The sequence below is a fragment of the Lagenorhynchus albirostris genome, chromosome 8 (genome assembly GCF_949774975.1).
Source record: "Lagenorhynchus albirostris chromosome 8, mLagAlb1.1, whole genome shotgun sequence".
NCBI classification, from domain to species: domain Eukaryota; kingdom Metazoa; phylum Chordata; class Mammalia; order Artiodactyla; family Delphinidae; genus Lagenorhynchus; species Lagenorhynchus albirostris.
In genome coordinates this window covers 35,027,126-35,054,168 of record NC_083102.1, presented here as the reverse complement: position 1 = coordinate 35,054,168, position 27,043 = coordinate 35,027,126, and the positions used below count along the sequence as shown (strand labels likewise).

The 27,043-nt window shown below is 34.6% G+C and overlaps 1 protein-coding gene across 1 annotated transcript in view; it reads left to right on the top strand.

Annotated features, from left to right (window-relative positions):
• FOXP2 (forkhead box P2) overlaps positions 1–27,043 on the top strand; it is a 524,445-nt gene that overhangs the window by 51,129 nt on the left and 446,273 nt on the right. Inside the window, exon 2 of the mRNA XM_060156819.1 lies at positions 14,293–14,437. The gene's annotated coding sequence lies outside the window, so the exon portion shown is untranslated. The remainder of the gene's footprint in view (positions 1–14,292; positions 14,438–27,043) is intronic.

Sequence of the window (27,043 nt, the reverse complement as noted above, 5' to 3'; positions counted from 1 at the left end):
CTGATTTTATTCATGCCTCACACACATAGAAAGTGACGGTATTTGGAGAGTGCCTTGGGTTAACTTGTGGCCAGGGGTGATTGGCCTGAGGGCTCTGGCTGCCCCAGGCTCCTCTTGCCACCCTGAGGGCAGAAGGGATCAGCATCTTGGCATCCCTGTAACATATTTGTGACATATCAGGTGCTTTAGCACTCTTCTATGACATGCACTGGTGTGTTTTCCCCCTGTGTACTTAGTTTCCACACCACGTTGTTTAAGATTTTTTACAAAAATAGTTACACTGAAACCTGGATTATATAGAGGACACATAACATTATAATTTCTGAGACGGACTTGAATCTTGCTCTTCACAATTTCCATGGACAGTTTCATTATTCTGGGTGGGGAGCGTGTCTTATGTGGCCCAATAAATCATTCTTCTTTCCCATCTATGTTCTGAATTAAATGAGAAATAAAAGAGAGGCCCATGTTTCCCAATAAGATTACCCTTCCTTCCCTGGCAAGAGGTGGAAGACCGAGAGACTGAGAGAAGACCAAGAACTTGCAGGGGTTATGTGAGTAAGCTCTCTACAGACTCTCAGGAAACAGCATGAGTGGGGAAGAAAATCACCAGTACCATTAAGTGATTGGCCATCATTAATTGTGGAGAGCTGTGAAAAGTAAAACGCTTTACATACCAGTAGAGAAAATAGAGCCTTATAAGGGGCTCTTACTAGAGCCTCTCTTATATATCCTGAAAGAGTACTTCAAACTGAAGTTTTTCCAGCTAATGATTTAGGAAATTGACCAGTATTTTATAAAATCATAAAAAAATCAGATTCTTCTATTTTTGGTTGACAGTAAGCTTAGAAAGCACAGATATTTCAGACACAGTATTGTTTATAGGTAAATATCAGTTTTCTTACTATTATAATTCCAAAGAATCACTAGAACTTAAAAAGTGTATAAGCTATGAATTTTAAATGAGGGGGTGGATTAAAATTTCAAGGATCCAGGAACATTTAGAATAATTTCCAGAAGATCCATTTCAAGTAGAATAGTCTGGAAAAGTAAGAGCTTAACTTATAGATGGTATTATACCATTTATGTTAATCTAAAAAAACCTCTTCAAAAGGAATTGGATGGCATTTGCTATATTAGTTCCACCTTAACTCAAGGCTCTCCGTCTATCTTCTGCCATATGGTCAGGTCTCAGCAAATGGTGTTTCCCTCTTTTCCTTTCTCCATGTTGGTTTGTAAATCATTTATAGGCTGAACTACTAGGCAAGTATTGCTGTTAATGAAAGATAAAATTAAATGTAACTGTTATGTATCCTTGAGAAAGCATACTGAAAGAAAAATTAAAATATTATTTTTTAAAAGCCCACTTTCAACTTAGAGAAATTAAGCTATGTCCCACAATATCCCCAAAATGATTGACAATCTTTTTAACATTTGAAAATATACTTTCTAGTACTACTTTAAAAGGCATAATTTATCAGAGTAATATTATAAAGCACTGTGATTAGATTCTCTTGAGGTTTAGTTTTCTTTCACAGTTTGCCCTTGCTCCTAAAAAGGAAGTGCTTTAGTGTATTGGTCAGGACAGGTTAGGTATGTCTCCTGGCCTCTGCACAAAACCATATGACACTACAAAAGATAACTGTGGTTACACCTGGAGAAGGGAAACAGTAACTATATTCAATATACAAAGGCTGTCAAAATGAAATACAGTACCTTTAGCATTTTATAGTTTGCAAAGCCCTATCATATATATTAACTTTGTGATTCCCCATAACAACCCTATCTTATATGTGTGTGTGTATGTATATATATACATATATATATGTGTATATATATATATACATATATGTGTGTGTATATATATATATGTAATATATGTGTGTGTGTGTGTGTGTATATGTATATATATATATATATATATATATATGTAAAGCTCAGAGGTTAAATGACTTGACCAAGAATAACAAGTGGCTGATTTGTGAGACAGATCCAAGTCCTCACATATTATGTCCAGTGCCATTCCCTCTATACTTTTCCACCTAAGAAGCAGATGTCATTTATGTAAATGCCAAGTATTCAATCAGGGACAATGACAAGTTTCACATAGCTAGATTTTGCTGGATTTAAGGCGCCTTGTAAGTGCTAAGACTATTCAACTGTATAACTGGCTACCACAGAAAGCAACGATGATTAGAAATGGTTAGGCAGAGGCTAGATGGCCATCTGTCGAGCTTGCTGTTGGACTGGATGACCTTTAATATCCTTTCCAATTCGGAGATTCCATGACTCTATGGTGATAATGATGCTGTTTCAGCGTGTTGCCAAGTAACATGTCTATTGTTTTTTCTGCCTGTCACACACAGCAGTGACAATAAATATCGTTTTCCTTATATGCCATGACAAATTTATATCATAGTGTCCTATCAGCAATTAGCATTCGCAAAGTTTCTTACCTTTATAATGTTCAAATCTATTCTAAAAATGCTGCCCAAAATTTCATCTTAAAAGGTGTGCAAATAAAATTCCTTTGATGGATGACATACCCTAAAGCAATATCCCTGATTCCTTCCCCTTTCTTTTGCTTTCAAGCTTCATCATTCACACCCTCCTCAATCTACCGTTGCCTGTACTGATTAATAAAATGACTCATTCATTCATCCACTCATTCTGTAGACATTCATTGAATCTATGAGCAGAGCACTCTTTGTAGTTAAGAAAATACAAGACAAGATTTAGAATCTTACTGGCTATCAGGGTGGTAAAGCAGAGGAATCAATTCATGTCAATTCAACATGTATTTATTAGGCAACAAACAGTAAGGTTACATAGTATCTGAATCAGATCCACCACCAAAAATGAATGAGTTGGTTTCTGAATCCAGATAAATTGACTAACTCTAGGAGGTACAAGGTTTACTTTATCTTACTCTTTGGCTATAAAGCAAATGAAACTCACCACTCTACAGAAGCTATCCAGTGTCAGACATAAATACATACAAAGGCAGAAACACGTACACATAAAGGATGATCTTTTGCAACTATAAAATACTTTATTCTTAGCTCAAGAAAACTCAAGTCCCTTGTCGAAGGTTTTGAATGCTTTCATTGACTTTTGCTGAACTCTTATATCTACAGCCAACTTATGTTTGCAATTGATGAATGAATGAGTTTAGTTCTAGTATGAATGTTGGTTAATATTTTGCTTATATTAAGGGGAAAGATATGAGTGAAATAACAAAGTTGTATATTGAAACTTAATCATAATATAATAATAATAATGAGATGAACTTAATAATTTATCATTTGTGTGAGTAACTCCTTTGCTGAACCAGATAATAGTTTTTGAATATTGGGAGAACATTTCCTCAGTTTTTTTGTGGTATTCACATAAAAGATGTGGGCCTGTCACTTGGGCATTCACCTGGGCCTAATTATAGGAAAACTCACAACGTGGCAACTGGCTTCCATCAGAGTAAACACGTGAGAGTGAAAAGACAGAAGTCAGAGTTATTTTGAAACCTAATCATAGAAATGAGATGCCATCATTTTGCCATATTCTGCTGATTAGAATCAAGGCACTAGATCCAGCCCACACTCCAGAAGAGGGGATTGCATGGGACAGAGGTAGCAGAGGCTGGGATCACTGGGAATCTTTGAGGCTGCTATCACAGTATAAATCCCACTAGACTGCTTTCCTTGCGGTATCTACGACATATAACCAAGCCAAAAAATCTGAAAGTCATTTTCAATTTTCCCTCTCGTCAATCACAAAGTGAAATGGACACTAATATAAATGTCTATCAAATATGGCCTCTTTGCTTCATCCCCTTTGGTATGGTCCTCCTTCAGATTTTCATTCCTTCTTATTTGGATTACTACTTTTTATTCATTCTTATGCCTATAGTTCCTTCAGTTCCTCTTTCTGTGCAAAAGATTTGACGCCAACTGTTCCCCAGTTCCACCTTCTATCCCAGGCTTTTATACAGCTTGTGGGGCTGCATCATTGAATTTCTAGTGCTAAACACAGCATCTGGAGATGGTGTACGTACAGATATTTTTGACTGAGTGATTAGGCGTTAGAGGCAGAATGGGAGTCAGTATTAAAAACTCCCTAAATATCCCAATGCCAATGAATCCTCCTTATTTTATCCTAGAATACTGGCTCTTTCTTCCATTGGGAAAAGTGTTGAATCCATCTTTTTTCCTAATCACACATAGCTGCTTCTTGTCTTTTTTTCCCCGAGTCCTCATCTTTTACCTGTGATTTTTTGAAAGTGATCTTGACTTCTTTCTCCTTGGAACACCTCCATAATCTGACATATTATCATAAATACAAAATTGCCAAATGTATAGATGTGTGATTCTTAGCATAAGCTTTTTTATACAAAGTAATAAAAAAAGCTATTATATAATTTCACTGTGAAAACCAACTAAAATGTCCTTCTGAAAGGTGCAAATCATACTTTCTTTACAAAAAAGTGCTTTCTAGCACACATCTGCTATTTGCTGAGGTTATAAATAATATCAGCAGCAGTAGCCGTTTAACTACCACCAAAAATTTCTTTTATTATTAATTCCCACTATGCTTCGAGTATTTTTTATCTGTGTAACAAATTACATTCATTAAAGTAATAAAATAATAAATTGTTTCCACCTTGTCAATCAAATAAAAATAAATGTCAACTGGAGCTTCTTAAGCTAACAAGTGAGACTTTTGACTTATCTGCTTTATATGTGTTAAAAATAAATTAAAAATAAAATATAGCAGAGTAATGGATAAAATTTGACTTAATTTTCAGTACCCTTATCTTGAGTGAAAAAATAATTTCTGTTTAAATTTTCGAAATGCTAAGGATGTGGTAAACGTATCATAGTGCAACATAGTGCAGGCAACTCTGGTTTGAAGACTTTTGGTGTGTACTCTATAAATATCGTAATCAGAAGCATTTTAAAATTAGAAAAATCGAGAGATTATTGGAGTACCATCTAATGTGCAGTGAGATTTTCTAGCAGGTGCTAGTTTAAAAAAATTTAAACTGTAAAAAGATTGAGTAGATATTTCAAGTTTATTCTCCACTGATAAGCTTTAAATGGTCAGTTTGGCTTGTTCAACTTTAATTTAATTATTAAAAACAGGTAACACGTAATACCTCATAGCTTACTGTGTCTCAGCCACTTTAAGGGTATGAAGAGATAGTTATGTTTTTAACCCCCAACTAAGCAAGGTGGGACCTGTGACAGATGGCCCTTCGTTTGTCCCAGTGTGCCACATAATTGGTACTGGTTTTTATGTGTATGTAGTTATGAAAAAGTTTGAGAAGCAGTGCCTTAAGTATCCATTTTCCCTTTTCAAGAATCAGTCACACCAACCAGTTTCTTAGTGTTCTTCTAGAAATAGTGATGTATATATAAACATATATGTATCTCTATATGTCACTCTTTCACAGATGGTAATATAAACATATACACTTTGATGTATCCTGCTTTTTTCACTTAACAGTGTACCTTGGAAATTGCTCTCTGTCAGTACATCAGTATGTATAGTGCTGCTCTGTTGTTTTTTTTTCTGCTGCATAATGTTGCTTATTAAATAGATATATTATCTTTATTTACAAGTGGTACATTTTTAAGAAGCTTTGTTAATATCTGCCTAAGATAGGTGTATATTCTTTATATGATATCTACCTCAGCAAGAACAACTTTTCAAACTTAAAATTGCAGTGGTTTATGTCACTGATGGTCACTTTCACTGTTGAGGTTTTCCTAGATATCAATTTTCCCTACTTGGCTGGACTATTGTGTTTCTAGCTGGGTTTTTTTTTATTGTACAAGCAGAATGTTTTTGATCAGATTGTATTTACAGGACAGCCTGGAACTGCAGCATTCTGTCAAGTATATCACACACATTTAAAATATTGTCTAAATATTTATTCACATGATGGATTACTGTGGCTCACAAAAGGCAGTTACGACCTATTGAGTAAATAATTTTAGTTTTTAAACATTTGGAAAGGCTTTGAAAGGGTCATAATAATGTCTCATCTCAGTTGTGAGAAACAGCCACTGAATACCCTTGCTTTTTTCTTTAAATGGTATTTTAATTCTTTAGTGTTTAAGCAACAAGACAGGAAAAAAAAAAAGAAAAAATTGAAACAAATTGTCTGCAGATATAGTCTTTCTTTCTTCCTTCCCATGATACTATCTCTCCATTATGAAAAAACAGACAAACAAAATCAAGTCAAACAAACAAAAGAATATTGCAGCAGAGTTTAAAGGTTCTTGGAGGCTAAAACAAAATTCCAAAGATGTACGATGGAAATTGCAAAAACATTAAAAATAAGTGGATGTATTTCACTCAAATTTGAAAGGTTAATTTTTATAATGAACTGTGGTTTGATTTAAATGTCTTTTGTGAAACTTCTGTTTAAAAAGTAGTTTATTTCTAAGTCAGCTTGAAAACTGTGCACTTCATGCTGCTTCTGTTCTTTCAAAAAGGAGACGAGGTTTTTGTTCTTAATAATTAATTTAAACTTATGTATGTGTGTGTGATTTTCTTTTTTCAATCATGTGGCACCAGGTTCTTTTATTTATAATTCAGAGGTTGCTTGAACTTTACAAACCTTTTGCATTTATTTGAGATTAATTTGTTATTTCTAAAGAAAGTGAGGAAAATAGTTTGTTTTTCCATTCGATATTAAGTTTATCTAGACATTGTAGGTTTGTGATTGTAACATCTTTTGACAAGCAAATTAGACCATAGAAAGAGCATCCAACTTGGAGCTTGGGGCATATGGTGCTACCTTCTGCAAATATAACTCAAAAACAAGTCATTCTGTTCAGTAAGGGGTCATGTTCAGACTCGGGTTCTTTACCTTGGTGTGCAAGGGAAAAAGTAGCCTCTTAAAGAAAATTGTAATCTCAGAATGTCAGAAAAATGTGCCTCTCTAAATTGAAGCTCAAAGTAAGAGAGATTAAGATACCCATGCCTACAATTTCATTATTTTTAAGATCTAAAATTACAACTTGAATGTAAAAATAGTTAAGGAAAACAATTACGGTAGTAGAACTCCAACAGAGTAGTTATTTAGGTTATTATTACAGCAACTAGAATTATTAATCCTGTGAAAATTTTGCTCTAAAATAATACTGTGATTAAAATTCAGTACCTGGCATCTCATAGTGTGTCAGCATGGTGAAAAGAACTGTTCTGAAATGATCAATTGAACACATTACTTTTGCATGTCAACATTTCTATTTTCCTTATCTAGGACTGATAGGTAAAATAGCCCAATATATACACATCTTGGGATTTCAATGTATGGATAAAGATGAGGGAAGGCCTATTGATCACTGTTCAATTCATATTGTCATTTTGAGCACACGCTTCTACAGATGGTGGAGTTTTGACTGCCCATCATAGCACCAATACCTTTGAGACAGCTGTTGCAGATAAACCTCTTTTACATGCTTTAGGTCAAGAGTAGTCAAACCTGTTGCAGCACCTGCTTTTGCATATGTAAATCTGTTGTGTTGTCATTGTGTTAAACAAGAAGAGGTAACAGTCTCTTGTGGTTGTAAATAAGTCTGGAACATTGCCTACATGAAATGAAATCCAGCAAAAAGACAACTGTGATTTCTGTTGTGTAGTCATGGGAGGTTTCTTCTGTTTGGGGCTTTGTTTCTGGAAGACTGCCTGTAATTCGGAGGGAGGGTAGAGAGGCAAGTTTATGTTTGGAGGCAAGAACAGGGAAGGTGTTTGCTGTCGTTGACTGTGGGGTTGTTGTGAAGTTTGACATGCCCAGAAGCTACCAAATGCCACGTGGGGCCCCCCTGCTGCATACCTCAGTTTTCATCATCTGGTGAGCCCGCAGCAGGATTTCCAGGCACTGGAGTCGACAACATGTCTACTTTGGTTTGGAGCTGATTGATCCACGGAGCAGAACTTGCTTGTGGGATCTTCCCTTGCTATAGAACGACATAAATGATTGAAATGCTTTCTTTAGGAAAAACAAAATTATTATTTGTTTATGGACCTTAACTGCTTATGGGGAAGAAATAGTAATGCAAGTAGAGTTTGCTAGAAACTTTCACTAATGTTTGTGAATTATTGTCTTGTTCAACTTTGACATAAATAAAAGTGGGAAAACACAATTAGGGAGGAAGAGAGGGTGAAAAGAAATTCTTATTTACTGTGTCTCTTTAAAAGGTGAGCAGCATGTAATAAAAATGGCACCTCAAGATTTGCAAAATGACTGAAGATTTTACTGTGTTGCCATAGATGGCTGTGGGGCAGAAAAAGGAAATACTAGAACTGATGAACAAATGTTACATGCTGTCATTTTATATTACATATTTTACTGTGAAGTTGTTCCTAATTTTCATTTTTCAAAAAATAGTGCAGAATGCGTATACCATAGAAAGTAATGTTATAAATTTGTTAATTGTGTTAATTATGTTGAAGTTTGTTTATTCTGACATGGATTTATGATAAGCAGGTATAAAAAATATAATTTTCTAGCTTTGGGAGAAAAATTAAAAATTCTTCCCTGACCTTTTAACCTTGTCAAATGATTTCCCTGCTTTTGACACAGTGCATTATATTTGCAAAGGTTGGAAGTTAACTCTTCAAGGTACCAGACATCATTTTTATTGGGATATTAATTCTCAGAGGTGCTAATCTCATCAAGATTTGTGGGCATTTTCTTTCATAGGCCATTCTGATTTGTAGCTCTTTCTTTTCACAGCAGTATTAAATACCAAACCTTCTCTGATATGGAAGTTCATTAGAGATATGTCTTTGATGGCAGCCCTTTCCTGGCTTCAGTTTCAAATACCTTGATGTAAAGCTTAAGAAGCCATTGTGTTGTAAGCCCTCCTTGATGTGCCTTATTTAGATCTGCATAGTAAATCAAGGAAAGTAAATAACAAGGCAGCAGATGGAAGCATGGAGATAAGGCCAGTGAACAATTGTATTTGTATTTTGTTATGATGTTGACAGGAGCTAAAATTCACTAATCTAGTTCAACTGATCTGCATTTCAAAGAAATCTCATTTAGCAGCAACTTGAAGGTTTGTAGGATAAAGTTCTTTTATTGCAGCCTTTATTGCATTCTTTGCTAATTTATCTGGTCAAGATTTAGCCTTGCTTACTTAAAGCTGCAAGCATGTTACAAGGAGTCTTAAATACTATGAAAGCATTAATGTCTAGACTATGAACTGAAGGTAATTACATATCCAGCCCTGAATAGGGTACATTTAGAAAATACTGTTGTCCAAACTCAATTGTCAGGGCAATATAGATAAGGTAGTTTTTTTTTTTCCCGTCGCCTGCTCGTTTGTTCTGAGATTTTTTCTACTTCATAAGTAAGCTAATATACAATCAACTACTCAGAAATTGTGTACAGAATGAGTCGATCTCTTTTAAATGTGAACCTAGTGATGCTGATACTGGTTGTGCCCTTTTGAGAGTGGATGATTATTAGTTTTGGAAGTCTGATATCCTCATTTGACTCTGCAGTTATAAACATGTATAATACATAAGTGAAATATGTTTAATGTGAAATTTAAAGTGTTGTAATAAGCATACTTTGAGGTGACATACACAAATATTGGTATTTTCTAATTTTGATTATAGTGTATGTTATTTAACGGAAATTAGTTATTTTCAAATACAGTTAGAGAAATTAAATATTATATGTGTATATTTACCTATCAATTAAATTTTGGGTAAATTTGGCTTGCATTGGTTTCAAAAGGAAAGTGAGCTCAAGTTCCGTCTCTGCCACTCACACCCTCTGAGATCTTGGATAAATTTCTCTCTTCTGTAAATCTCTCCTGTAAACTGGAGGGAAAGCCAGAGGCACACAAAATTTTCCCTGTTAGAAGATCCAATAAATAAATAAATATTTTGGTATATATTTAAGAAAACTTGAGTGTTCTTGAGTAAAGAGAAGGTTTGAGATAAAATTCTGAAGATATATAAACCATGATTAATTTGAAGAAGGGTCAGAACCGTAATATTCAAGTGAAGATGTTTAAGAGGCAGTAGAGGATAAAGAGCTGAGCCAAAGAGAAGGTGGAAAATTGCGTTCATAGGATGTTTTAGGCAATACAATTAAATAGCAAGCTTTTCGCAAAATGTAAATGGTTGTATAACAAAAGATTTTGTATTGTGTTGGTTGCTCAGAACTCAGACCACACTTTCCTTAAGAAGCCATGTTATATACACATGGCTTTTAAGTCAAAGGCTAGCCCTTCTTTTTAACCTTGAGGTCAAAAAGGAGTGCTTTATGTCCTTAGCTTGCAAATATTATTATATTTATTATTTTTTAAAATATGAAATTTGTTACTAAATCTTAAAAATTGGATTTGTCTCTCTTTGTTTCTGTTTCTCTCCCTCTCTCTCTTCTCTCTCTCTCTCACATACACACACACACACACACACACACACACACACACACACACACACACGTGCACAGCTTTTCTAACTTCTCTTGAAAACTCACATTTGGCAGGGCTAAGACTGCATTCCTGTGGAGCAAATGCAGGAGCATATGCAGTAATCTGATGGGGGTTAAAAAACACCTCTTTAGAGACTTTGCCACAGTACCCTACAACTTTCTTTTATCTTGCACCTAGCTGCTCTACACTTTTATCTTTGGGTATTTTATTTTGTGATCCTTATGATATATTTGATGTTTATCATATTATTCTTTCTAGTAATATTTGCCTTGAAACCTATCCACTACATGCAACAATTTTTATAAGTGAAACATGCTTGGATTACAAATGAGATACCAGGAACAGGTTGCCTCTCACTCTACTGGGTTTGGATTTCCCTGCCTTGTCTTCCGTTGCCTGTGAATTCTTGCAGGACTTCACTTTCTCCTTAACTGTTGGTTGCTTCCTTGGTCTTGGAGTTAAGACTGGAGGAAGTGGGGACAGATAGGAGATTGTATATTCAGTAGGAACTTTCGATCTGCAGGTCAGGAGAGAGGTGTGGACTGGATATACACACCTGGGAATCATTTGCAATAAATTGTGGTTATTGCAAGAACTGGAGCGCAGATTAGGAAAAGAAGAGGACTAGAATGAAGTCTTGAGAAAACTGACATTGAGGAAATACATGTAAGAATAGGAACTAGCAGACACTGAAAAAAGGAGGTCTCAGAGGTAGGAGGGGAATCAAGAAAGAGGGGTGTCATGTAGGCCAAAGGTAGAGTTTTATGAAGGAAAGAATGAAAACTAAGCTAAATGAATTAGCAAAGTTAAGCAAACCAAGAATTAAGAAGTCACATTGGATTGGTCAGCTAGGAGATAATTCCTTTGTTGATGATGAAATGTTTAGCTTCAAGGATGTGAGGGCTTCCCTGGTGGCGCAGTGGTTGAGAGTCCGCCTGCCGATGCAGGGGACACGGGTTCGTGCCCCGGTCCGGGAAGATCCCACATGCGGCGGAGCGGCTGGGCCCGTGAGCCATGGCCGCTGAGCCTGCGCGTCCGGAGCCTGTGCTCCGCAATGGGAGAGGCCACAGCAGTGAGAGGCCTGCGTACCGCAAAAAAAAAAAAAAAAAAAAAAATGTGAGGATTTAATAAACCCTTGACCTTCTCTGTGAATGTACTGATGTTAAAAGAATGGAATGTTGTTCATCCCAATCCCAATAAAATAGTTTTGTCATGTAACAGCATCATAGAAAACAAGAAAAAGAATAACTTGTTGATAAAAAGAAATAATCATGTAAATGAATTATAATAAATTAATGATACTTTGGAGGAATAAAGTTGCCATCTAAACTGGGACACTTTTGAGAAGAAAAGTGGTAGCTGTTAGTAATGAATGTTCAACCTGATTATATAGTTCACGGTTTTTTGAGTGCTAGCTCTGTACCAGACACTGAGATGAGTTCTTTACCAGTTTATTTGATTTAATGAGTAAGGGTTTCAGTTGCCAACACTAACAATTATTTCTTTGTATATACTGAATTCACTGACAAAAATGTGATACATAATTTTGATGTCTTTACTGACCTTAACTCTATTTTTTTTAAAAAAAGCTGGTACCCACTATATACCAAACTGTGTCCTAGGGAATGGGGAGATAAAGATGATTAACGCATAGTTCCCATTGTTAACAGTCTACCAGTGGAGTTGAGAGAATCTGGGAACACACTTCAATGTAAAGTGTCATGATGATAGTGTAGTTTCTGAAGACCCTGACTAGTATTTTAGTACATTATGTTCTGTATTTTTTAAGCTTAAGATTATAGTGTATTTGAACATGGCAAGGTAGAGTTTGCTCTTTGTAAAAAGTTTTACCAATGGAATAGACAAGGTATAGCTAATTGTACATACAAGTGGGTTTTTCCCTATCACAGAAAGTATATTCTATGTATATGTATATATGTGTGTGTGTGATACATGGGGGGAGGGAGGGAGGGAGAGAGAGAGAGAGAGAGAGAGAGAGAGAGAGAGAGAGAGAGAGAGAGAGAGCGATCAGTTCTTTATCACAAAGGGATGCATTTCCATATCTATAATGTAATTTTAGCCGCACTTAAACGGAATATTCTGTGAAGGGTCTGGCATATTTCTCTGACACATCTGGTAGATATGTATGGCATTAATTAGCATAGGTATTGCTATAAATGACATGTCAGTCCAGGACAACAAAAAGTATTTGTTACTGATGTCAATCATTCACCCTTTGTCAGTTCAAAAGGCTTCCCTAAAGGAATGTGCATTGATCTGCACTGATCCAAAATATAGCAAAATCATTTCTGTGTTCTTGAAACTAAGGTAGAACTACCTATGTTTGAAAAGCCATATGGAAATATTCATATAGAATGCATGTTGATAAGTTTTAGTAGTAAGACTATCAAGTTAGGCCAAGATTAGTTGTATCTTTCTAAAAGAAAATATACCAGTTTTCTGTAATCCTAAAATCTAGTCTTGAGTGAGTTTTCTCCTTCAATAGCTTTCATTTTTGATAGTCAAATTTCTGTTCGTTTCACTTTGAAATAATTTTGAGGTGTTCCAGGTAGATACTTACAAGTACCCCTGACTCTGATTAAAATCAGAAGGGGCTCACGTTAAGTATCAGTTTGTGACCAGATGGATGGCTTAAAGAGACATTCTTCTGCCCACATACATTTTGGTTTTTGTATTTAGCTATTCCGATACAGCTATTAATTGGCTTCATTTGTTTACTATATTGCCACTATAGTTTTTTTGGAATAGTAATCACAAGTGTAATAGTTTTAAATTTCTGAACGAAAACTGGCTTTAATGTGCTAACAGACACATTTCCCCCATCTGTATTTTATTTCCAAATTTCTCTAAATGTTCCCCCTACATTCTAATTTATTATTTAATGGAAAGCAATATGAATGACTTAAAGATAAGGCAAGAGAGTGTGATCCAGGGTATGGCACAAGTTGAAGACATTTATCTTGATATTTCATTTTAATGAGGCAGAAAATATCCATTATTAGAAAACTACAATTTGATGAAGTTTGTAGAATACAATTAACTCCTTTAAAGTTATGAATGTTCATACCACCAAAGATCAAATAATCATATATTATGTTTCTGTGTTCTTGTGAAGGTAGGATGTGTTGCATTTTTACATTTATAGATTTCTTAGAGAGTTAACATCAAACCATATTAAAAATGTACTCATGTTATATGCTTTAATTTGACCAACATGCTCTGTTTGAATAGCAGTTCCCAACCTTTGTACCATCTCCAAAATTCTTACTCTAGATTTCTTGCCCTGCCTACAGGCCCTTTGCTATCTGTTTCTGGTCTGTCTCATGCTCTTGAAATCATCTTCTTTATTATTCCATTAAAAATTTTTTAAATGGATTTCCCTTTACACTTTTCTAATCATCCTGTAATTCTTTAGCCCTAAGACATTAAAATGAATGAGTAAAAATATTTGATACCTAATCATCTCTGCCAGTCCATTCAAACTCATGGATTTGCAAAATTATGTTAAAGTCTTTTAAAAATACATTTGAGTAGGCTTTTGTAGTCATTTGGATTTTGAATATTAATTTTCTCTTGCTGTGCTGCTTAGCCATAAAAATGAAAAAGAAGATAGATGTGGGTTTCTTTTAGTGGTGTTAATTTAAACTACTTGATTTATTTATTGTAATATGCAACAATGGCAATTCCTATTTTCTCTGTTCACCTCAGATCCAAGAGAAAATAATGAGAAACCGCCACCCCCCAGCACAGTGAGAAAAAAGTTTGATGCATTTTGTAATAATTGATTAAAAGTATAATTTCCCCCTAGATCAAACAAATAATAGAAGTCTGTTGAAGCTTTGTCCTGACCTATTCTGGAAGTAGAAGAATACCCTGGAGAAAGGAGCATTGTAAGCACAAAGAATAAAACTCCTCAATCCTGGGAGAGAGAATTAAAGTCTAACCCTCCATATGTAAGTCATCTGCACTCTATATTTTCCATCTCTCAGTTTTTGTGGCTATTCAGGTGTTAGTAATAGAAAACTATGCAATGACAATATTCTTTGGATTTTTTTTCTCTACAAAATATACGGGTGTTTTGGTAGGTAACTTAAATTTCTATTTGTGTTAACATTTTCTAACTAATAACATAGGGTGATGCCGTAGAATAATAACATTTAATGCAAAATGGATTAGTTTTAATTTTACCTTCTGGCAGAGAACTGTTAAGAATTTTGAGAGTATTCTGATGAAAAGAAGGTAACTTCATTTGATTTAATATGTGCAATTGTGCCATCATAATCCCTTTATGTGCTAAACTTTGATTCTCTCTTTTTCTTTTATATTTTTTCATATCTGAGAATAAGGCTATCTTAACATATCTATTTAAGTACACCTTCCAGTAAGAGAGACGTTAAGTCCTTTTTTCACTTTGCATGGTGAAAATGAATTAGACTGAATTTGTATCCATAATCTACTATAAAATATATATAACTTCTGTCAGTTCAGTGTATTGGAAAGACTGATTTCCTATTTTGTCAGGAAGAACTTAAAAGATGTCTGTTAATGATTTTATAGAAACATAGAATTCAGTTGCTGTTCAGAAACTGGTAGAAAGAATGATGACTAAAGGCAACGCTTGTTTTAGGAAAATTATTTGGGAAGAAATTTCTTATCATCACTACCTTTATCTGGAAAGTTACCTCGTGCATCATCCTTGTGATAAGGCACTTGATATGTGAGGTAATGGCTTAACTGCCAGAAATTTGACTTTTGCTTATAATTGATAACACTTTTCATTCATCAGTGAAAGAACTCAGTGATTGTTTTGTTGAACTCAGAGTATTGTTTTGGTTTTAAAAGGTCCAAATTATGCAATAGAAAATGAATGCTTATTAGAGTTGAATAAAACCAAATCATACATTCTCCCAATTATTTCCAGAACTGAAATATGAACCTTTACAGGTTTTGAATGTGATATTCTTAATCACATAGTATCTGACAAAGCTGTCAAAGTAGTCTACAGTGAGAATTCTTCAAAATTACTAGGTTCATGTTTAATCTTGTTGGTTGGAACATCTGATACAGCCAGGAAACACTGTTGCCATTCCTGACAATCTATAATTGTGAGTTAGGAATCTTGAATTTAGCAGAAACTATGCATAAAACAGAAACTTTTTCGGTTTTAGCAGTTCAGTTCAAAATTTTTCCATCATTGAACTAGAATAGACAACTTGGAGAAAGACTACAGACATTAGTATTGCTTTCATGACATGAAACAGTTGCTTTTCACTTAAAACATTAATTTTTATTATTGAGAAGTATGATGAAACTTTAAAGAGTTATTTAAATTTGATAGGTCAGTAGTGAACTCTCATTTACTGGTTTGAGTTTGATGACAAATTGGAAAATATTGTCATTCACAGAAAAAATTTTCTCATCTTCTGCTCTACAGCAATGAAATTGGATAAAGTATGGCAACAATAACATGGTCGAATCTCCTAAGCATAATGTTGATAAAAAACACCTAGACCCAAAAGAATAATACTGTATGATTTATTTTATATGAAGTTCCAAAACTAGACTTCAGTGTTTAGGGATGCAAGAAGCGATTACAACAAAACTAAAGGTAATGGTTAAGTTGTATATAGGTGGTAGAAATTGGGGTGGAGGTTCCAGGAGCTTCTGGCGTATCAGCAACATTTTGTTTATTCACTAGGCTGGTGGTTGCATGGATATTTGCTTTATGAAAAAGCATCATTGAGAAATTACGTGTTTCTCTACTAAGATCAGGAGCAAAGTAGAATGTCCCCTCTTAACAATCCTATTCAGTATCATACTGGAAATCCTAGTCAAGGTAGTAAGATAAGAAAGGGAAATAAAAGGCATACAGATTGGGAAGCAAGAAATGCAATTGTCTATTTGCAGATGACATGATTGTCTATGTAGAAAATCCAAAAGAATCAACCAAGGAAAGCTCCTGGAATTAATAAACAATTATAGCAGGGTAGCAGAAAACAAGATTAATATACAGAAGTCAGTTGCTTTCCTATATGTGAACAATGAACAACTGGAATTTTGAAATTAAAAATACAATACCATTGTATTAGCATCAAAAAAAGAAACACAGGAATAACTTTAACAAAATATGTACAACAACAATATTAGGAAAACTACAAAATTCTGATGAAAGAAAATCAAAGATCTAAATAAATGGAGAGATAGTCCATGTTCTTGGCTAGACATACTCAAATATGGTTATGATGTCAGGTCTTCTTAACTTGAAGATTATAGATTCAACAAAATCCCGATCAAATCCCTGTAAGTTATTTTGTGAATATTGATAAACTGATCTTAAGTTTATATGGAAAGGCAAAAGACCCAGAATAGACAACACAATATTGATGAAGAAGAACAATGTCAGAAGACTGACACTACCTGACTTCAAGACATTTTTTAAAGTTACAGTAATCAAGACAGTATGATATTGCTGAAATAATAGACAGATCTTTGTAACAGAATAGAGAATCTGGAAATAGACCCACACAAGCATAGACAACTGATCTTTGACAAAGGAGTGAAGACAGCTCAGTTGAAAAATGACAGTGACTTCAAAAAGTGGCACTGGAACACCTAACTGGACATCCATATGCAAAAAAAAAGAAATTTAGACACAAAATTTATACTTTTTACAAAAATGAATTAAAAATGAATCATAGAGCTAAGTGTAAAATATAGAACTATAAAACAGCTGGAAGGTAACATAGGAGAAAATCTAGAAGTTGATTTTTTAGATAAGACACCAAAAGCACAATCCATGAAAGAAAAAATTGATAAGTTGGATAAGTTGCACTTTATTAAAATGAAAAACTTCTATTCTGAGAACGACAGTGTTAAGAAAATGAAAAGATAAGTCAGACTGGAAGAAAGTGTTTGTAAAACACATATCTGATAAAGGAGTTGTATCCAAAATATACAAAGAGCTCAACTATAAGAAATGGATCTCACCAAAGAAGATATACAGATGGCAAATAAGCTTATGAAAAGATGCTTGGTATTTATTTCATAAGGGAATTGCAAATTAAAACAACAAGATACCACTACACGGGCTTCCCTGGTGGCGCAGTGGTTGCGAGTCCGCCTGCCGATGCAGGGGACACGGGTTCGTGCCCCAGTCTGGGAAGATCCCACATGTCGCGGAGCGGCTGGGCCCGTGAGCCATGGCCGCTGAGCCTGCGCGTCCGGAGCCTGTGCTCTGCAACGGGAGAGGCCGCAACTGTGAGAGGCCCGCGTACCGCAAAAAAAAAAAAAAAAAAAAAAAAAAAAGATACCACTACACACCTATTAGAATGGCTAAAATTCACAACACTGACAACACCAAATGCTGCCAAAGATGTGGAGCAAGCAGCAAGGACTGTGATTCACTGGTGGTGGAATGGATATAGCTTCTTTGGAAAATAGTTTGGCAGTTTATTATGAAGCTAAACATGCATACAGTATTCACTATTATACAACCTAATAATTGCATTCCTGGGTAGTTACCCAGATGAGTTGAAAACTTATGTCTATGAAAAATTTGCACAAGAATGTTTATATAAGCTTTATGCATAATTGCCAAGACTTGGAAGCAACCAGGATGCCCTTCAATAGATAAATGGAAAAACAAACTGTGATATAGTTATACAATTGACTGTTATTCAGTTGATGAAAAGAAATGACCTATTAAGCTACAAAAAGACATGGAGGAACCTTAAATGAATATCACTGAGTGAATGAAGTCATTTGAAAAGGCTACATCCTGTGATTCCAACTATATGACATTCTGGAAAAGGCAAAACTATGGAGACAGTAAAAAGCTCAGTGGTTGCCAGGGGTTGAGGAGAGGGAAGGACGAATAGACAGAGCACAGGGGATCTTTAGGGTGGTGAAACTATTCTGTATGGTACTTTAATGATGGATACATAGCATTATGTATTTGCCAGCTGTACAACTGTAGAACTATACAACACAAACAATAAACCTTAATGGGAACTCTAGACTTTAATTCATAACTATGTTTTAATATGGTTCATCAGTTGTAGCAAATGTACCACAGTCATCAAAATGTTAATAACAGTAGAAACTTTATGTCTATTGGGAATGGGGAAGAAGATATATATGAGAACTCTGTAATTCCTGTTCAATTTTCCTGTAAAAGTAAAACTGCTCTAAAAAATTAAGGCTTTATTTTAGATATGTTTCTGCATGTCTAATATAACTGAAAAAAAGAATTAAAAAAACAATCTCAATGATTCTGTTAAGTAGAGTTCTGAGAAAAGGTGAGATAATTTCATATTTGATCTGTCTACTCTGAATATTCAAAATTTTTTTAAAAGATAGGGTCTTAAAATCAATATTTTGTGATATTATAAAGTAGTGTGTTTTACTTGGAGAAAGTGCTAAGATCCATAGAGGGGAACCTCTGCTTGCATATATTTAGTAACTTTTAATGACAATTTATTTATGTAGTATAAACTTGTCTTAAGATAGATATTTCAATTTTGAATTTAAAAATGGATATTTGTTTTACAGTATAACCAAAACCCATTCTATAGTAATGAACTACTGATCTTTACTGAGTTGTTTGTAGCTTCTTTCCTTAAATTTTAATGCATTTTATGCAATGGTCCATCATCCTCAGACACACTTGCTTTTACACAAGTGGGACTTTAATTTGTTAATGTTAATATTAGTATATTGTAAAAGAAATGAAAAACAAATGCACTATGTATTCTTTCTTTGAATAGAAATTTTCAAATATAGTTTTAGTTCAAGAAGTACCAGATATAGTTTTCTTTCTAGTCTCTTTAAAATTTTTCTCACTTTTCTTTTTTCTCCCTCCCATCCTCTTTTTCCTCCTTATTTTCTTTTTTCTTTCTCAGTATATTCTACCATCTAATTTTCCAAGGAGTGAATATGATCTTATTTAACTGGTTGACATGAACAGAAATCAGGAATTTATTATTCATTAAAATGAAATTTAAAAATCCCCCTTTTCTTCAGACTCTGGATATAGCTAGGCTCAACACAAATGTCTATGGAGAATGCATCTGTTGCTATTACATTTTTTTTGTTTCTCTGAAAACTTGGCATTTGTAAAATATCTATGATTTTGATTTGTCTTGGCCAAAACCCAGATTACCAGGGAATTAAATTTTGAACATATTCAACTAAGAATTATCTTTGTAGCAACTTTTCCTTTGCCATATTGAAATTTTGGGAATAAAATCAGATTTTGTTTTAAAAACCAGCTATGTTTCTTCATAGTGCCAAAATGAATTTTTTTCTATGTTAAAGTGATACAAAGCAATACTTACAATCGACCTAAAACTTATTTTAAGCATACTATGGAGGAAAGAGGCTCATTTTTGCATTTGACAGACCCGGGTTTGCTCTGCCACGTATTCTTTTTATATTGATCTTAGGTAAGTTTTGCATGTGCAAAAAATAATAATAACTTTCTTATAGGGTTTTGTGAAGATTAAAAGATCAAACTTAAAAATACCTGGCACAGAGTAGACACTTAATGGTAGTAGTCTCTCTTGCCCTACCTATGTATGTAGAAATGTGTGTGTACACATAAGTGTGTGTATGTTTGCATATATGTATGTGTTTATATATACATGTATGTGTATTTATCTCTGTGTTTCTGTCTTTTTCTCTCTCTACCCATTTATGTGTCTCTATTTATTCCCTATACCTCTTCGATTTTAAGACAAGACAGTAAAGACAAAACTTCTTATTAAACACAAAATGGATGGTAACCTCCAAATCCATTTGAAGGACCAGTTAGCTAACCACTGAGTCCACTTCCAAGTTAATGACGCAAAGTGATATCTGGGAAAAGGGACTGAGTATTCCTGGGATGAATAACTCTTTTTAGTGGGTGTATCAATGATCTAGTTTTGTGGAGTTGACGATTCTACCCATGCAACCATTATTACTTAAATACTTCATTTTGATTATAGCCCAGTGGAATGCATAAAGGAGCAACAAAGTTGCCTTGGGTTTTAAAGAATTAGTTTGAAGGTATATTTTCTCCTAAAGACCATTTCTGCTGAGCTCTCTCAAATGTTGAATGATTTTATTACTGTACAGCTTAAAAGGCCCAAATTATCTTTTTGCAAATAAGAGTGTACTGTTTTTCTATATATAGAGTGTATTTTAGTAAACATTTTACCTAAAATAAACACCCATCAGCCATCTCAGATACTTAAGCTATATATAAAAGCATTTGTTAATCAGCTGATCTGGGCAAATGGTTAAGAATGTTTTTCACTGAAAATTATTTTAAAGATTCTCTTCATTCTAGAATACAAAGTCATAGCTTTCTTTAAGATTTTTATTTTAAAATATTGTAGATATACAGAAGATAACACAATAGGCACTCACAGATTCAAATTTGACATACGTGAATATTTTGTTATATTCAGATCTCTCTCTTTTTAAGAAATACAATACCATGAATATAGCAAAAGCTGTGTGCTCTCATCCTGTTCCTTTTTCTCTCTCTAGAGGTATTTACTATACTGAAGTTGGTTTTTATCTGTATTCTTACACTTTTTGTGTGATTTTAAAATTTATGTGAGTGACATCATATTAAATTTGCCCTTCTGAAAAATTTTTGCTTTCAAAAATTATGTTTAGGGGACTTATCCATGGTGATACATACAGGTCTGATTTCTTAGGTTTTTTTTTTTAAGTAAGCTTTTATTAAGTATATATTGTGCATTTATGAGTTTTACAGTTGTATACTGAAAACTGCTAAAATTATATTTGTACATCTTGATGAATTTTCACACAATGAACACATCTGTGTAATCAGTACCCAGCTCAAGAAGTAGCATGCTACCAGTACTTCAGAAGCCTTCCCACCCTTTTTCCACCTTTTAGTTACTGTCTCTCCCCACCCCCCCACTGGGGAAACCATATTCTGACCTCTAACAACATAGATTAGTTTTGTGTTTTTGAACTTTATATAAATGGAATCATTTAGTACATAGTCTTTTGTGTGTATCTGGCTTCTGTTTCTTACTATTAGGTTTACATGCTTCCTCCATGTTATTGTGTGTAGTTAAATGTCTATCGTGAGTGCTAGCTAGTATTCCATTACATGAATATACCACTGTTTATTTCCATTCGGTTTTGGGACATTTGTGTTGTTTTCTTGTTTTGACTATTAGGCATAATACTACTCTGAAGATTCTTGTGCATATCCGTTACATATTATGCATATCTGTATAGCTAGGAAGAGAAATTTTGTATGATAAGATATCTGCATCATTGTATCAACTTAGTGTCTGTATCCTAGCTTATCTGTAATTAGTGTCAGTGTCAACATTAGTAGACATTGCCAAGCAGTCTTCTAAAGTGGTTATCCCAGTTGACCGTCCCACCATCAATGCATGTGAGTTCAAGTTGTTCCACATCTTTCCAAAACTGAGATTGTCTTTTTTCATTTTGCCGTTGTTGTGGGTAATAATTAGGTTTTAATTGCTCTGTAACATTCCATGGTTTGAATAAAGCATAGTTATTTTAAAATTCCTTCCTCAGTAAATGAACAATTTGGCTGTTTTCCATTTTTTACTATTCCACACACTAATAGCAGTGAGCATATCTGTATATATCTTTCTGTGTGCATGTTTGAGAGTTTTTCTAAAGTTATAACTTGTAGTAGAGTGTCTGAGTTTTAGAATACTACATCTTTATTTTTATAATATATTGCTAAATGTCTCTCTAATGGGGTTATATCACAAAGTGGTAATTTTTGTTTTATTATAAATCATGCTCATCAAGTACAGAGTATAAATGTTGCTTTTTTAAAGGTATTATATAAAGCTTAGTACCAGATGATTTGGGGAAAGTTTAGTGGGGAGAGATGAAACAGCCTGCACAGCTCCTGGCATATAGATTATGTAAAGCTTCCATTATTATTGTTTTCACTGTTGGATTACTCATCATTATATTGCTGTACAGTGCTTATTCTAGAGTCCTTACAATTCATGTGAATTCTCCCACGATCCATTTAAGGTAGCTTCTTCCAATCTTTGAAATTTCTTTCTTTACTAAAGTCTGTTTTTCCCTGCATAACAGAGTCATTGCATATATTTGATCTTGATTTTCGATCACCCAGGGACATTATATATGGAGATGGTTTGGAAAGTTTATATGATTTGATTAATAGACTTATACCTTCGTGACATTCTTATTGGAGATTTGATCCTAAGCAAAATGGTGAAGTGGAGCCAACATTTGCTTTGCCAGCTCCCACTGAGTTTTATGAAAATGGCATGTACTTTTATTTTATAGTTTTTAGTCAGTAATACGAAGATATTTATCTTTTCTGTTCGACGTAAGAATAGTTAGTGTTGGTAGGGTGACCAAAGCAAGACTTTTAATCTTAATTCTTAGGTTTGACCCTATCAGTGAGGTGGGTCAGCATTTGTCTCAAAGAAGGAATGTAATTAGTTTGTTACCATTACTTTAAAAAATAATCTCCATTTCTCTCATTGCCCTTTCCCCCTTCCAGGATACTTTCCCCGCCACCCCCAGGAAGTATTTTGTTTTAACGTCTTTATTGGAGTATAATTGCTTTACAATGGTGTGTTAGTGTTTGCTTTATAACAGAGTGAATCAGCTATACATATATCCCCATATTTCTTCCCTCTTGCGTCTCCCTCCCTCTCACCCTCCCTATCCCACCCCTCTACCAGCAATCCCACTACTGGGCATATACCCTGAGAAAACCGTAATTCAAAAAGAGTCATGTACCACAATGTTCATTGCAGCACTATTTACAATCGCCAGGACATGGAAGCAACCTAAGTGTCCATCGACAGATGAATGGATGAAGAAGATGTGGCACACATATACAGTGGAATATTACTCAGCCATAAAAAGAAACGAAATTGAGTTATTTGTAGTGAGGTGGATGGACCTAGAGTCTGTCATACAGAGTGAAGTAAGTCAGAAACAGGATCCCTAATTAGTCTTGATCTAGTCAACCCCTAGTTTCTCTCTTCAGATGAGAAATGCATGTTGCTACACAGAATCTGTTTCAGTCACTCTCTCTCCCCTTCTTCTTCATTGTGGGTATCTCTCCACCAAGTGTGTTTTGAATTAGCAAACCAAATATCAACTCAAAATTTCAGGTTGATTTTTCAGAGCAAACTTGTACCAGCAAATTTTAACTGAGTCCTCAATTATTGCCAACTTCTTAATTTTTCAAAATCCTTTACACTTAACTGGTTCTTAGAAGGCTTGTGCAAAAGACAATTTTGGCTTTGTTGTGCAGTTTTAAAATAGTATTTCTATTGTGTTCCTGTTTTCTTATGGTTAAAGTGATCTGAGATTGAATTTGTTTTTATTATTTTAAATCTAGTTATATTTGGATTTATATAGATCATGATTTGAGGTGGTATAATTTCTCAATAGGTTCATTATAGAGATGAATGCTAATAGATATGATGTTTATATGGAAATACTGAAAATAATAATTTTTGTTTTCCACTAGATTTTAAGAATCAGTGTCATAAGGTACCATCCTATTTCCCACTCTTATCCTTTCCATACAGTGTTGTATAAACTCCTTTATGCCTCATTCAACCCTATGTCCCCACTGCCCAGAATAGTACTGGTACACAGTCCACATTTAATACGTATTTGGTGAATGAATTGATTTTGATGTTCTCTCTCAGAAAAGGACATTGCCTCTTTATGCTGTGATACAAGGTGAATGTTAGTCTTTTGCCTTGAAGTGTAATCCTTTGGAGTACCATGTTGAAATGAAATGAATATGAATTATAATGGCTGATCAGTTAACATCCTGTTGTGTAACAGGAGTTACACACCAGAAAAAATTCTCAAAACTAATGACAATGACCCTACTGTAATACAGCTTAGTTTTTTTGTTTACTCTTTTTTTTTTAACTCAGAGGAACTATATTTGGCTTAATTAATAAGATCGTTTTCTTCAAGCAGAACCTTTGAGTTGAGAAAAAAAAAAGAGCAAACCAAAAAACTATGCTGTATTACAGTAGGTTCTTATCTACCTTAAAAAATCTACAAATGTAAATATATCTAGTTTAAGTTCACTCAGAGGGAGACAGGGACATTTTCATCAGCTCTGAGAATTTTTCCTGGGGTGTAACTCATGTGTAGTTTCTCCTCTGCATTTTTTGACTCCTGGAACAGTTTCCTTTTCTACAAGATGAGGATTGAATGATTGAGTAAAGTACTGATTGATTCCTTCAACAACTTTCTTTGAGGATCTGTGTTAGACCATGTAGTGCATACAGAGATGTGTTGTCATGTCTTGTTGGGTGTCACCCCTTCGGCTATGATCTTTTCCATGGGTTCATAACTTTTTATTCTTGTATTGCCACTGTATTAGTATTTTGGAAAGCACTGGATGTAATTGCATGTGTTTAGACTGCTATGCTTAACCAGAAGTCCCTCAATGTTATTATCGTTGCTAAATCTTAGGACAGTTTCCATCACTCGCCTTCCGTGAAGTCTTTAACACTGCTGACTGCTTCCTCCTTTTATCATCTCATGTTCTCTCTGTGGCGTGTCCTCCCGCTTACTCTCCTTCCTAAGTCTCCTTTATGAGTCTTTTCTTTGCCCACCTCATAAATTTAGGTCTTTTCCTGTGTTCTGTCTTTCTCCTCCAGCTTTATCTTCTCACTCTGTGTGTACATTATTCTAGATGAGCTCCCTTACTTCCAAAGCTCTGACTACCACTTTTAGTGTTGGGGCTCCCTCTTTCGTACCTCTAGCTTGTATTCCTCCTCTGAGTTCAAGATCTGCATTTACAACTGTCTTCTTGATATCTCTACTTAAATGTCCCACAGGAATCCATCTAAAATAAGCTCATTGCCAGCTCCTGTCTCACGTATCAAAATAGGATAGAAAATATGCTTCTTTTATGCTGTTTTCTGTCTTAGTGAATGGCAAGCACCATTATATACCCAGGTGCCTAAGTCAGAAATGTCGGGTCACCAATTTTGGGCCACCTGGACATCTCTCTTCTCTCATGTCCACTCTCCTACTCTCATTAATTCAACCTCCAGATTTGATCAAAATGTGTTTCTTTCTCCACATCCCACTGACACTACCCTGTTTTAAAATGTTCACTTGGACCACTGCAGTGACTACCTGTTTTACTCAGTTCTTCGTACCCCCTTTATCCCTTCTAACTTACTAGGGAGCAATTTTCATTTAAAGATAAAGATTGGATGATTTTTATTTTCTTCTTAAAATTTTGCGTTTGTTTTCCCTTGAACTTAGGGTAAGACCCAAACTAACGCTTCACAGTGATCTATAAGTCCCTGCAGAAACTGGACCATGCCTGCTGCTCTAGCATCATCTTTCTCTACTCAGCACATTTTAGACTCTTCTTTCTTGCTCCACTTACTCTGGCCTAATTTCATTAATTGATGGCTTCAAGTTCTTTTGTGCCTTGTGGCTTTTGTGCATGTTGTTCCTTCTCTAGGACTTGATAATGGATGCATGGGGCAAAAGATCAGGATGATTCTAAGATTTCAAACTTAGTAATTCTGTTTTCTTTTGTCATAGACTTTACCCTAGTAAATTGACATATATACAATCTAAGCATCGAAGTATAACGTGCATATAAGCCCTCTCTAGCCTAACGTTCTGCAACCTAAAATATTTCAGAACTTCATACAGTGATTCTCTAAAGATATCTTGCACTCCATACCTCTTTGCATGTTCTGTTCTCTTTGTATGGAAAGTCCTCCACTGCTTTTGTGGTAGATGAACCCCCTACTGTCCTTCAAAACCCAGTTCAAGCACAGATTCTCTGGGAGGCTATGAGCTGTCAGAGTTGTCGATGACAGCTTCCTTTATGTTACTTATGTATATTTTGCAGATGATGAACCTGAGACTTGGAAAAGTTAGTTTCTCCAGTTACTAAGTGACAGAGCCAGAATTTGAACCTTCACATGTCAGACTTGGAAGCATCAGTCTTTAACTATCCTTTGCTAGACACAGTCAGTATTTAATAAGTACTTATTAAATATAGGCATCAATAAAAAGATAAAATACTGTATGAACTAATTAGCTGAAAAAGCTTTTATGGCATCAGTGAGAAGTGATTTGACTGACATAGAAAATAAAACGTTTGATAGAAAGAGAAAAGAAATCCTTATCTGTAGAATGGTTCAACTTCTAAGCCAGTTTACTTCAGCCTTGTTTGTAACAACCTGAGATGTCTCTGGTTCTCAGAAAAGAAATGAGGTTGAACTTTATTTAAATAGGCCATGAAATGAACAAATTCCTTTAAATTAATAGTGGCAAATATATATCATGTTTATTTTTTCTTAAACTTTCATTGCTTTATGCATGTGTCTTGCTCCCTCAACTTGATTGTTAGCTTCTTTTGAACAAAAGCATGCCTTATCTTTTCTTAGCATCTCCTATAATGGTTGGTTCTACTTGATAATTTTTTTGTGTGTGTTAAATAAATGATGGTGTCTTACCTGTTCATAACTTAATTTTATAAAACTTCAAATATTTTC